At 34.5% G+C, this 12,575-nt stretch overlaps 1 non-coding gene across 1 annotated transcript; it reads left to right on the forward strand.

Annotated features, from left to right (window-relative positions):
- The first annotated feature begins 343 nt into the window (after window positions 1–343).
- Window positions 344–465, forward strand: LOC122139515. Its single transcript, XR_006156357.1, has one exon. It is a non-coding gene; the product is annotated as a U6atac minor spliceosomal RNA (small nuclear RNA).
- Window positions 466–12,575: the final 12,110 nt, after the last annotated feature.

Below are 12,575 nucleotides of genomic sequence, written 5' to 3' on the forward strand. Positions count from 1 at the left end.
TCTGAACAGCAGACAAAGTGCTAAAAGCCCAAGTGCAAAAGCCTGTTCGTGTTGCACTACACAAATTCACTGACGGAAAGGCAGCTTGTGATGGATAACAAGACAGCTCAGACACACACAGGGGACAGAACTGGGATCAGATTGGACAGATCATCAGAGGTGAGATGTGTGGAGAGATGGGTGACACTCTCAAAGCCTGGGGTTACTAGATTGAGCGACAGGATTGTGTCACCTCCCCCAGCACATAACGAACTCTTGCCTTCTAATTGGAATGAGGTGTCAGAGAAGTTGATCGTCACTATCATCATTTTCATTTCGACTCAGATGCTCCATCAACACCCTGGCGTTTTTTGAAAGGTTAGCGCTCTCCTTGACAAGGATGGAAAAGGTTCTAGTGACCTTCAGCACACATTGCCACCTACTCTCTCACCATGTTTTGAGTGGTTATGTAGTGGTAAAAGCTCTGGTAGCTGGGGAGTTCCATTTGTGTTACCATTGTGGTAGAATATTGGTCCGTAATGGATATTTACTTGTGCATGATCATTTCCCCTATTTTACATTTAAGTTCAATTAAATTATCGGTCATGTAAAGCTTGTTTAAAATTACTATTTAATAGCACTAATAATAAACACTGTTAAATATAATCATTATCAAATCTGAACATTAAATGCATTTGTCATTTTAAAATTTTTTCATCCATTTTTGCATAAAAATAATAATAAATTACAAATAATTTAAAGGGATAGTTCACCCAAAAATGAAAATTCTGTCATTAATTACTCATGTCGCTCCAAACCTGTAAGACCGTTCATCTTTGGAACACAAATTAAGATATTTTTGATGAAATCCAAGAGCTTTCTGGTGCTACATAGACAGCAACGCAACTACCAAGTTCAAAGCCCAGAAAGGTAATAAGGACATTGTTAAAATAGACCGTTATACATCAGTGGTTCAACCGTAATGTTATGAAGCTATGAGAATACTTTTTGTGTGCAAAGCAAACAAAATTCAAAAATTTTGTGGTTCTCTTGTGAACGTGTGTCGAATACTGACACGGAAAAAGAAGAAATTGTCAAATACAGTAATTATTTTTGTTTTCTTTGCGCACAAAAAGAATTCTCATAGCTTCTTAATGATGTCTTTTCTACCTTTTTGGGCTTTGAACGTGTCAGTTGCGTTGCTATCTATGCAGGGTCAGAAAGCTCTCAGTTTTCATCAAAAACCATCTTCATTTTTGTTCTGAAGATGAACGAAGCTCTTATGGGTTTTGAACTACATGAGGGTGAGTAATTACTGACAGAATTTTCATTTTTGGGTGAAACATCCCTTTAATTAGACAAAATAGAATTTAGAATTTTAATATCAGCTCTCCAACATTAAAATAATAATTATATCTACAGTATAAGAAAAAAAAAATCTAATATTGACCAATAACCAATATGGTACCAATATTAAACAGATAAATTTACACTAAATACAACTAAAACACGATGTGTGGAATCAGCAGTTTAAAATTATTTTGCTAAACTAAACATGTTGGAACAAATAGCTTGTTACTAGAAAAGATGCACTAATTTGAAAACAGATGAACTAATGTCACGCTACTGAAAAATGTAGTTACAGTAGCAGTGTTCAATCTGAAAGTCATAGAAATAAATTCCACTCACTCTTATCTCATTGTTATGCATGCCTTCTAAGCATTTTTAGTAGAAATTGAAATTCAGCTCAGGGACTACTAAGAGCACTGATAACATGAGGCTCGACACAAGTCATAACAGATGAGTTTTTACTACAGTTACTGTGGGGTCTTCTTTGACCTCTATTTGTTTGCTGCAGTACACTGAAACCCCTTGGTGGCCTCCTGTGGGAAATAACCCAGTGAAAATGAACAGAGTGGAGCACGACATTGAATACGCTATGTGATTTAAAAGACCTGCCTGCTGCCTCTGGAAAGCAGTCATTTGTGAGTGGTTGCATAACAGACAGGCCAAATGAATACGGTTTAAAAGCTTTTTAGTGCTGCAGTATAGCTTTATTAGCCTTAACTGCTCTTCACCGCTGTCGTGGATATGAGCTATACAGGAAGTACTTGATGCAGCAAATAACAGCTCTCATTTTAAGGTCATTGGTAGTGATGGATGTAGCAGGAAAGCAGAGATTATTTTGCACTGTTTTTGTTGGTTGGTTTCACCTAGCAAAGGCATTTGAAAGTGTGTGTGCCACAAAGCACAAAAGCCACTTTCCTTTCCTTTATCATTTTAATGGCTTTATAATGGCCAAATTCAGCACTCAACGTTCTGGATTATTCAAATTCCCGGCTGAACGTCTCTGGAGGTCATTGATGCCCTTGAAAAAAGTCACTGTTGAGTCCAGTGGCCTAAAGTAAGTATCTTTGAGAGATCCTTATTTCCATAACACCTAAAGTCAGAAAACAATGTAGTAGCTACTTCAGCATGATTACTCATCCTTATCCAGCAGGTGTGTAATTGGCTGAATGTGGCGACTCTGTGCTGCTCAGACTAATTGGATCTTTAGCCTTCAGGAGTCTTGATAACTAGCCAAGCAAGACAAGGGACATTGGCACCATAGATGTTTAAAAAGATAAGAAAAGGCAAGAACAGGTCTCACAGATATTGGTTAATATGTCAACTTTTTTTGTCTTCTTCTTCTTCTTTTTTTTTTCATAAGACAACAATTTATTTAAATATAATAACATTTGGCCCTTTGGACTTTTAGAAAATCTTTTAAACTTTGCATTTTTTGATTGGTTTATTTAATTTGTCCACTAACAATGTTCAATCTTTGGAATAGAATGGCCCACACCCAGTGTTGTTATTGTTTACTAAAGCTATTAAAAATCATTCTTATTAACTGAAATACAGCTGAAATATTAACCTTAATAAATTGAAATATTAAAATTAATAAACTTAAAAGTTGGCTGAAATAATTCAACATTTTAGTGCTTCATCTTAAACATAGAACAAAAACTGAATGAAAAAAGCTAAAAACATTTTTTTTTACAAAAATTAAAGCTAATTCAAAATGTAAAATACTGTAACAATATTTATGTAATACTAAAAAAAAACCCTGCTGAATATTTTGGTTTGCTAAGGTTAATGTCATAACTTATTATTTATATATTTTTACTAAAACTTTTTGGGGAGCAAAAATGATCTTGTGATTCTTTCAACTATGCAACAGTTACAATAGTAAATGAAAACATTTTTAGAAAATAAATATTATAATTATTACACTAGTTGTTTAAATAATAAAATTTTTCTTTATATATAATTTTATAATTGATTTTTGTAGTTTCAGATTAAAGTCTGAATAAGGTTTTGATCAAGGGTAAAAACAACAACAACTAAATAAATAAATGTAAAAAAAGGGTAAAAAATTAAATAAATAAAATCTATATAGAAGCTGTTTGAAAAGTAGACAAAACAAATGAAAATAATTTGTTTTAATGCTTTCTTAAATTTAGTGTTTTTCTCAACTCCTGGGACATAAAAGAGCTTGATAAAACACCCAAATGTGCACAGTTATGAATTTCACTGTTCTCATTTTATGTATCCGTTCATTCTGAGGCCATGCCAAGTGCACTCCACTGCTTTTTTTTAAAGCTTGATTCCTCTCAGTGGATTTTGTATATGAGGCAACAAACTCCTTATTGAGGGTAAACTGCAAAACAAGCTGTTTAAAAACATTAAAAGTTTCATGTACGGCATGCCTGCAAAGTACCAAGTGAATGTAATAGAATGTGTAAACCACACACAGAGGTATAACAATGATAAAGGAGACATCAGCATCAATGAGTAATTGATAATTGCAGCCATGCAGCAGGAGAGAACTGTGAGCAGTAACAGCAAGCAAACAATCATTCCAGGGGACAGCAAATATATTAAAATTGGATCCTTGACACATATGGGAGATGGAAGGAACCATCCAATTTTAATTTTACCTATAGAAATTGCATTTCGTTCACCTCTGACAGTCTGAGCCCAGTTACTACGTGGCACCCCAATGATTTTTCCTGGTTTATGAAAGCTCACAGAGGCAGCCGCAGCTGGTGGAAGGCAGAGATTTTATTTGAGAAATAAAGTACGCTAGTGCTACAGTTTATGTGCGATGCAAAAACCATAACCATCCTGAGTTATCATTCTTTAGTGACCTTTGTGCATTGTTGACATGGAAACGCAGATCATGAATGTTTAATGGGAAAAAGAGACTAATGAGATACCCAGGATGACACTAACTCAAAGCCGCAGGGTTAAAAGGACAAGCGGCATAATCAACCCTGCCAGCAGAACACAAGGAGAGGGCAGTGAGAGGACGTCACACATGAGCAGAGGTGTTAGTGGTACACATTGATGCTTTTGCATATTCACACGCTTACACAGACCACATAATGTTTACCTACACACGCACTGCTTTGCTGTAGCCAGAGATAAGGCACATCCTGGAGAGAAGTAAATAGTAAACATTCAGGATGAATGTTTCAATCCTCTCAGGCAATATTTTCCTCTCTTGGCTTTGAAGCTCCTAGTCATGAACTAAATATCAAGGTCCAACCTTAGCTACTGTGCAGAATAATTATCATCTTTGCAGAGCACTGAACTGGGTCAGTCAGATTTGTGAAATGTATAAAATTGGATTGATATATTATTATTGTTATTATTAATATTATTATTGTCTTAAGTAAGTAAGCTTGAGAACTCAGCCAGTTTGATTTGTTTATATGTATTATGTACCACTCAAAAGTTTGGGGTCGTTAAGTTTTTCAAATCTTTTTGAAAGAATTCTCTTATACTCACTAAGCCTGTATTTATTTGATCAAAAATACAGTTAAAACAGTAATGCAAATAACATAACTGTTTTCTTTTTTAATATTTTCAAAAATATTATTTATTCCTGTGATGGCAAAGCTGAATGTCAGCAGCAATTACTCCAGTCTTCAGTGTCCCTTCACTGTTCTTCAGAAATCTTGTGAATAATTTGATGATAATGTCCTTGAGCACCACTTTTGCTGTGTAAAATTTTTGTGCAAACTATGATATATTTTTAGGATGCTTTGATGAATAGGAGGCTCAAAAGAACATTTATTTGAAATATAATTATTATTGTAACAATGTTATAATCTTTACTATCACTTTTAAACAATCTAATTTATTAATTATTAATAAATTTAAAATAATTTATTTTTAAAAAATCATACTGACTCCAAACTTTTATAAAGGGATTTATTATTATATATACACTTTTTTTAATGATACCATTTGTCTGTTGTCTTAATTTTCAGCATGTAAACCTGTGAATGTTGCAGAAATCCATCAGTGAGTCTTTATGGTCATCAGTTTTTTAATGTTGTTCACACAACTGAGTCCATTCAGTAAGCCATAGACACGCTTCTCCAAATGATATTCAGTGTAGTCTAATGAATCTTTAGAGTGCTAGAGGGCTGCTATATGAACATACAGTATGAGGTACCAAGGCTTCAGCCTTCTATCTTTCTGGAAAGCCTTTTATAGAGGTCGGTGCATCTGTGCTGTAGGCCTCTTAATATGGAATTTCAGATTCTTTACAGGAGGTCAGTGTGGTCTAGAAATATTAGAGGAACATGAAATCTTAAAGAGTGTCAGAGGATTGCACAGAGAAGAGCATATCTAAATTTCAGTAAGGTTAAAGCATTTGTGTTTCTATGCTTTAAAACTGTGAAATTTTGCTATACTTTAGCCTCTAAACATCATTGTTGATATCCAGGTTTAAGGGAGAGTCGGCTTTGATCATGAATATAAACTTGGTTTCTGAGGAGAACATAAGAAATTAAATGATATTGCTAGCAAAAACATGCCAAACACTCTCAATTCGGTTGTTTCCCTGACATGATATGTGAGGATGTAACTTTTTTCAGTTAGCCAGCATTCCTCTCATGTTCCTATGCGATACAGTGAACAAAGGAACGCGGGAATGATGTTTTCGAGGCTAAAGAAAACTTTCCCTTCTGTGTATTTCACTGACGTTTCTGTCGAAAAGGCGAGGCAAGATAAAACCTAGCTTACAGAAAAAAATCATTCAGCAAGAGCAAGCTGTAATGATTAAGCTCACTGTCAGCTTTAACCAGTTGAATAAATCTCCAGCACACTAAACATTTAATTCAGCATACTTCATTTGCATCACTCAGTCTGCGGACACAGACATTATAACTGCGCTAATTACAGTGTAGATCGTCGCTAGTAAAACATTGGATGCGTTAAAATCATACACAAGGATTAATTTTTAATAACTTTTATGGTTTTGTAATGTGTCTATCTCACTCCGACTATCGGTATTGCAGAGTTAATACCTCACGGATTAGGAATGTCTTTGCTGGCATCCGAAAGACTTAAAAGTAACTTCCTGAGCTGGGTGGAAGATAGCGTAGTTCTCTTGCGTCTGGAGATTTGTGAAAACTTATAGATAATGCATCAAGGAGACCAATCAAGGTTAACGCTAACTCATATTTATATTCAAATGTATTTAAATAATACATTTAGGCAGTTTGGTATGCAGGAAGGCTTTAGTGACCTTAGCAATAGCTGAACTGAGGTTGTGAGCTGTGTGAGAGAGCAGACCATGGTTTAGTGTGAGCATTTTGTATCATTATCTACAAAGCTCCAAAATGGACCGTAGGTCACTCCTGAGAGTTCAATAGTTGCTGGCTCACAAAAAAAAAAAAAAAAAAATTATTCGTTCTCCTGGAATTCTCAAAAGGTTCAGGCAGGAAGTAATAAAGAAAGTGAAATCGTTGAGAGAAACGGGGGAGCTGGCATTTTTTTGTCGCTTTGTTGTGCTTCTGACCTTTGCAAATATCACAGATTAGATCTTTAATTATTTATGAAGGGCAGCGGTGTTGGATTGAGGCAGACACAGTCTTGTCACACATGATGAGGTTGTGTTGTTGGCGTATTTAGAATGACAGAATGGATCAGGCTTGAAGGTTGCTCTTATAGAACACTGAAAAGTCTATACATTAGCAAGGTGAACACATTGGGAAAACATACACTGGTGAAATTGTGCATGTGCTGCCTGTGTTGTTTTAGGGGTTGATTCAACAGAGAAGTGATGCCTTATGAAGGTCGTATGACCAAAACACTGTATATAAAATTGGCAATTTATAGCAGTGTGCGGAATTTAGAAATTTTAGTTTGCTTCTATTTTTCCTATATTCCTGCTTATGTGATTTATGAAGAGTTGGTGTTGATTTTCATTTTTTGATAGGGCTTGTTTCACTGAAAGAATTATCACCAAAGGTGCGCTCATAAACTCAAGTGTTGTATATATTCCTTTTTATAATTAGTGTTGAGGGTAACCTTTACAATGAACATGGACATATCATTCACCACTTTATTACGAGTTTAAAAGTGCATGAGTGCCATTGACGCGCCCAAACACGCTGCTTTGAATTTGCACGTACAGTGAATGACATTGTGTCGGGAGCTGAGAAACAGAATTATTTAAAATAGAAATCTTTTGTAACAATACTTGCTTTTATTCATAAGGATGTGTCAAATTGATGCTGAAAATTCAGATATGACTCACAGACATAGATATTTTAAAGTATGGTAAAAATAGAAAACCATTAGACCATTGTATATTTTTAAAAAATTTAAATTTTTAAAAAATTTAAATTTTGTAAACTGCATGTAATGTAATGTAAACTTCTGGTGCCACCAGACCGAACAATGCCATAATAGGATCAGGCTTAATAGTTCTGTTATATACCTCAGAAAGATGACCAAACAGCTGATTCCAGAAAGAATTGATATCTCTGGAGAGAATTTGGGAAAAAATGGAGTCTGTGAACAACTTTAAATTGTATCAGACCCAAATGTGCATTTATCAAACTGTTATGAATATCGTCAATGCAGGATTTCCATGTCTCCACTGATATATCTTTGCCCAATTCCTCCTCCCAGGACTGTTTAAATGCTTCTGAAGATGTTGGACTCTGCTCCAGAAAATGCTCTAGACACAGATCCCTTCTCAAAAGGCTTAATATCTGCCATCCTATCCAATTCCTCATGTTGAGGTTTCTGCTCATAGTATACAATGTATGTTCTCAATAAATGTAGATATCGAATAAAATGAGAGGGATGTGAAAAGGCTTTTGCATTTATTGTCAGCTGACAAAAAGTAGCCTAACGAAAAAGTAACATGATGCATTACTTTCTATAAAAAGTATCTAAGAAACACAATTGGTTACTTTTTTGGAGTAGCATGATATTGTAATGAATTTTAAAAGTAACTTCCCCCACACAAATTATAATGTTCTTTACCATCAATTGATAATCATTCAGTAAATTATACCATGCTCAATGTGCAATGTAAATCACTTCAGATACAAACATCTGTATTGTTTCTTTATAATGCATAAAGTTCACTTGTCATGCCCATATGTTCTTACTATAATGCTCTTCTTGATCATTTGATCAATTATGCAATGTGAAAATCTATGCAATGTAAATTTACATAATTTAAATCCATACACTGTCAGCATTCAAATTTTGTGTTGACAAATATCTACATAAAAATAATTTATTTGAAATTCAGTTTCTTTTAATTCCTTAAATTGAAGTTCAAAAGAGTCATTTTCAGTTCAGTTCTGATTGGTGCACAACCTGGTCACAACACAGCACCATTTTAAAGCATTTACACCTGGTTAAACTGGATTGCAGGTAGTCACCATCTATTTGGATTATGATCAGTTAGTGGTAAAAAGCACGATCATTTTTGACATCTTCCTTTTTAACTAAACTCAGAATCAACTCACCCAAAATCAGCAGGAACCTAGAATATACACACCACATTAGCAGTGCAGCTAATAATACATTCACTTTTAGCATCAGACCAAAACAACTTTGACTATCAACTCGCAAACAAACATGAGAATGAGCACTGGAGGATTTGATGTCCTCCCTCGAGTGATAACTATGGAATGTTTGATATGCAAATTTGCTTCGGTATTACAGATCCTCTACATTTCGTGAGGTAGAATTCACTGGAGGAGAAGTGAACAACTCAGTCGGAGCTCTGCACTGTGTGCGCCTCTGAACGCTGGGGGAAATGAAAGACGTCATTCAGATTCAGCAAGGGCATCAATGAGAATAGCTTAGCAACTTAGTATGAGCTGTGAGACTCTGAATCTGCCTGATGATGTTACTTTCATGAACACGACTTTCAAACACTGGAAGTAATACTTAGTGGCAAATTCACTAAAGAGTTATTTGCTTAAAAACTCTGAAATAGAACAGTGCACATTTAAATTATTTGCAATTTATTATTTTTATGCCAAAATGCCTTCTTTCTATGTGAATTAGACATTTTTTATTATTATTATTATTATTTTTTTAAAAGCTTGCATTACTCTATTCAAATCAGACAATAAATGTAATTTCATATAAAATATATGTTTGTGTATATTTACTACTGATTGTGGCAGCAGTAATTTATCAAATTATGGAAAAGAGTGTTGTAATCGGGCATATATCCAAAACATATCCCTGTGCTGAATTTTTGAGTACATTTCCAGCATTTTAAAGAGCTAATTGTTTGAGGCACAGAGCCAAATGCTCATGGTTGCACATATAATATCTCAACAGAATTTATGATAATGGCGAGGATCAAAGACGAGTGTACTAACAGCCTGTAGAGACTGACTTAATAAAGCCATACGGTGACAAGAGGGACAAAAAACAAATGGTGGAGACCTAGCATCAACTTGAGTGTCATGGGGCCATATTTGCCTGTACAAGTCCATAACATAGAGACAGTGAGGTGGAAAAACAAATGATCATCTTATTGTTTTAACAGAACATAAGTATAAAAATAAAGGTGCTTAACAGGTTCTTCATGCCATACAAGAACCATTTTTGGTTCCACAAAGAACCATTCAGTCAAAGGTTCTTTAAAGAGCCTCTTTCTTACGTTTTTATAACCTTCTTTTGCCACAAAGAACCTTTTGTGAAACAGAACGGTTCTTCAGATATTAAAGGTTCTTTATGGAACTTTTTAGACAAAAAACGTTCTTCTATGGAATCATGAAGTATCTTTATTTTTAAGAGTGTAATAACAGTCTTAACAGTAAGAGTCTTATAACAGCTGCAAGGAAGAAGGTCAGGACTGTTCTTGTTCTAAATGACCACTGTAGAGTTAAATTAATGAGGAATTAATTTTTCCTTTTCCTTACCGAAAAGGTAATTTGACATTTCTTAGCTTACGGAGATGGTAATAGTTCTTAAAGTATATTATAAGTTTTCTCTTGAAACTGCAATGATATTTGTAGCATTTTGTGTTGTTTTGACTCATTTTCTTTATGCCAATGTCATTCTACACATTTGTAACTATTAAACTGCAACTTCAACTTCAAAACACAGGTGTTTTGATCATTGTCCATGCGTGCAAATCAAAAGATTCTACTTTTCACATCAAAGCTGTGAGTGTAAATTGCAGCTTACAAATACAAATACGAATATTTATATGACAAGTTCTCACATTCAGATCAACAAGCTCTCGAGTTTTGCTACTGCTTTACCTTCATATTCTATCATAAAACATGCATAAGATTATCAAGTGTAAATACCCTGTATTTTATGTTTCTGTGTTAGTTTTTGTGTATTTGTGTGTGTAACTGTCAGAGAGGGATGTAAAATTGGGTGAGTAAAGCAAAACATGCATGTTTCTTCTTTTCTTGCCAACCCTAATTTCACCAACCCTGAGTACTGCATGTTGAAAAACACCCCAATCTTGTTGGTCATTCTTCTTTCCTCTTGTCTTTGTACACTGCATATAAAATGAGAGAGAGTGTGAGAGAGAGACTTTAGCAGAGGAGATATCACAAGTCCAAACGATGTCTAAAATGCAAAATTCGGACACCTTATTATGAAACTGTTCAGTGCTCTGCGAGAGGGGTCAGTCCAATGAAGTGACCTTGTCTTCAAACTGTCCCAAGGTTGGCAGGTGCTTTGCATATAACAAGACATTTGGAAAGCTCATATAAAGTATCCACATACAGTGGGGTGCAAAACTAAACCACATTTTTACATTTTTAAACAAAATTATGATAATTATATTATCAGGAAAACAATTTGAGTGAATTTTGAAAAATAAAAAATACTTAAAAAATAATGAGTTGGTTTTACATTTTTTAATAGAATTTAAATTAGGATAATAACAATAATATATAATAATAATTATAAATAGTCAGATTTCTAGAGTGGTCCAATGCAGTTTTTTACTTTACTGTACAGTTAAAACCAGACGTTTACATACAACTCACAGAATCTGCAAAATGTTAATTATTTTACCAAAATAAAAGGGATTGTACAAATCTAAATAAAGATATTTCACTTAAAAATGTTTACATATAGTCCACAAGAGCAAAAATAATAGCTGAATGTATAAAAATGGCCCCGTTCAGAAGTTAACATATGCTTGACACCCCAAAATGAAAATTTTGTAATTAATCACTTACCCCCATGTCGTTCCAAACCCGTAAAAGCTTCATTCATCTTCGAAACACAATTTAAGATATTTTGGATGAAAACCGGGAGACCTGTAACTGTCCCATAGACTGCCAAGTAAGTTACACTGTCAAGGTCCAGAAAAGTATGAAAGACATCATCAGAATAATCCATCTGCCATCAGTGGTTCAACTGTAACATTATGAAGTGACGAGAATACTTTTAGTAAGTGAAGAAAACAAAAATAATGACTTTATTCAACAATACATGTGTCTCTCCATATCACCATATGCTGTGTATGCTCTTCTGTATCAGCCGTGCCACAAGGATGTGCTGTTTCTACGTGTATTTAGCTTTAATTTGAAAGAAACCAATAAAAGTAATAGTAATAGTAATAGTAATAGTAATTCATGAGTCCCTTGTTTGTCCTGAACAGTTAAACTCCATGCAGAAATTACTTAAGGTCCCACAAATTCTTTGGTTTTTCAGCATTTTTGTGTATTTGAACCCTTTTCACCTTTCATTACAATTATGCATTTAGCAGACGCTTTTATCCAAAGCAACTTACAATGCATTCAGGCTATTTATATATATATATATTTACCAATAAGTGTGTGCCCTGGGAACTGAACCCACAACCTTTTGCACTTCTAACACAACTCTCTAGCAATGAGCCACAGGAACACTGAGGCTCAACCAAGGGCAACTGAGGGACCATTTGCAACTATTAAAGAAGATTTGAATGCTCACTGATGGTTCAGAAGGAAACACAATGCATTAAGAACCTTCTGTAATAGCTGCATATGAGAAAGTTGTCCTCAGTATGAAAAAAATGGATCTCAAAATCATACAATCATTGCTGAAAAGGGTTCAAATACACAGAAATGCTGAAAAACTAAAGAATTTGTGGGACCTGAAGGATTTTTCTCAAGAACAGCAGGCAGTTTAACTGTTCAGGACAAACAAGGGACTCATGAATAACTATCATTAAACAAGAAAACAGCTGTGGATCATTCAGGTAACAGCACAGTTTACGAATCAAGTATATGCAAACTTCTGAACAGGGTCATTTTTAT

Source organism: Cyprinus carpio, chromosome B13, assembly GCF_018340385.1.
Source record: "Cyprinus carpio isolate SPL01 chromosome B13, ASM1834038v1, whole genome shotgun sequence".
Taxonomy (NCBI): Eukaryota; Metazoa; Chordata; class Actinopteri; order Cypriniformes; family Cyprinidae; genus Cyprinus; species Cyprinus carpio.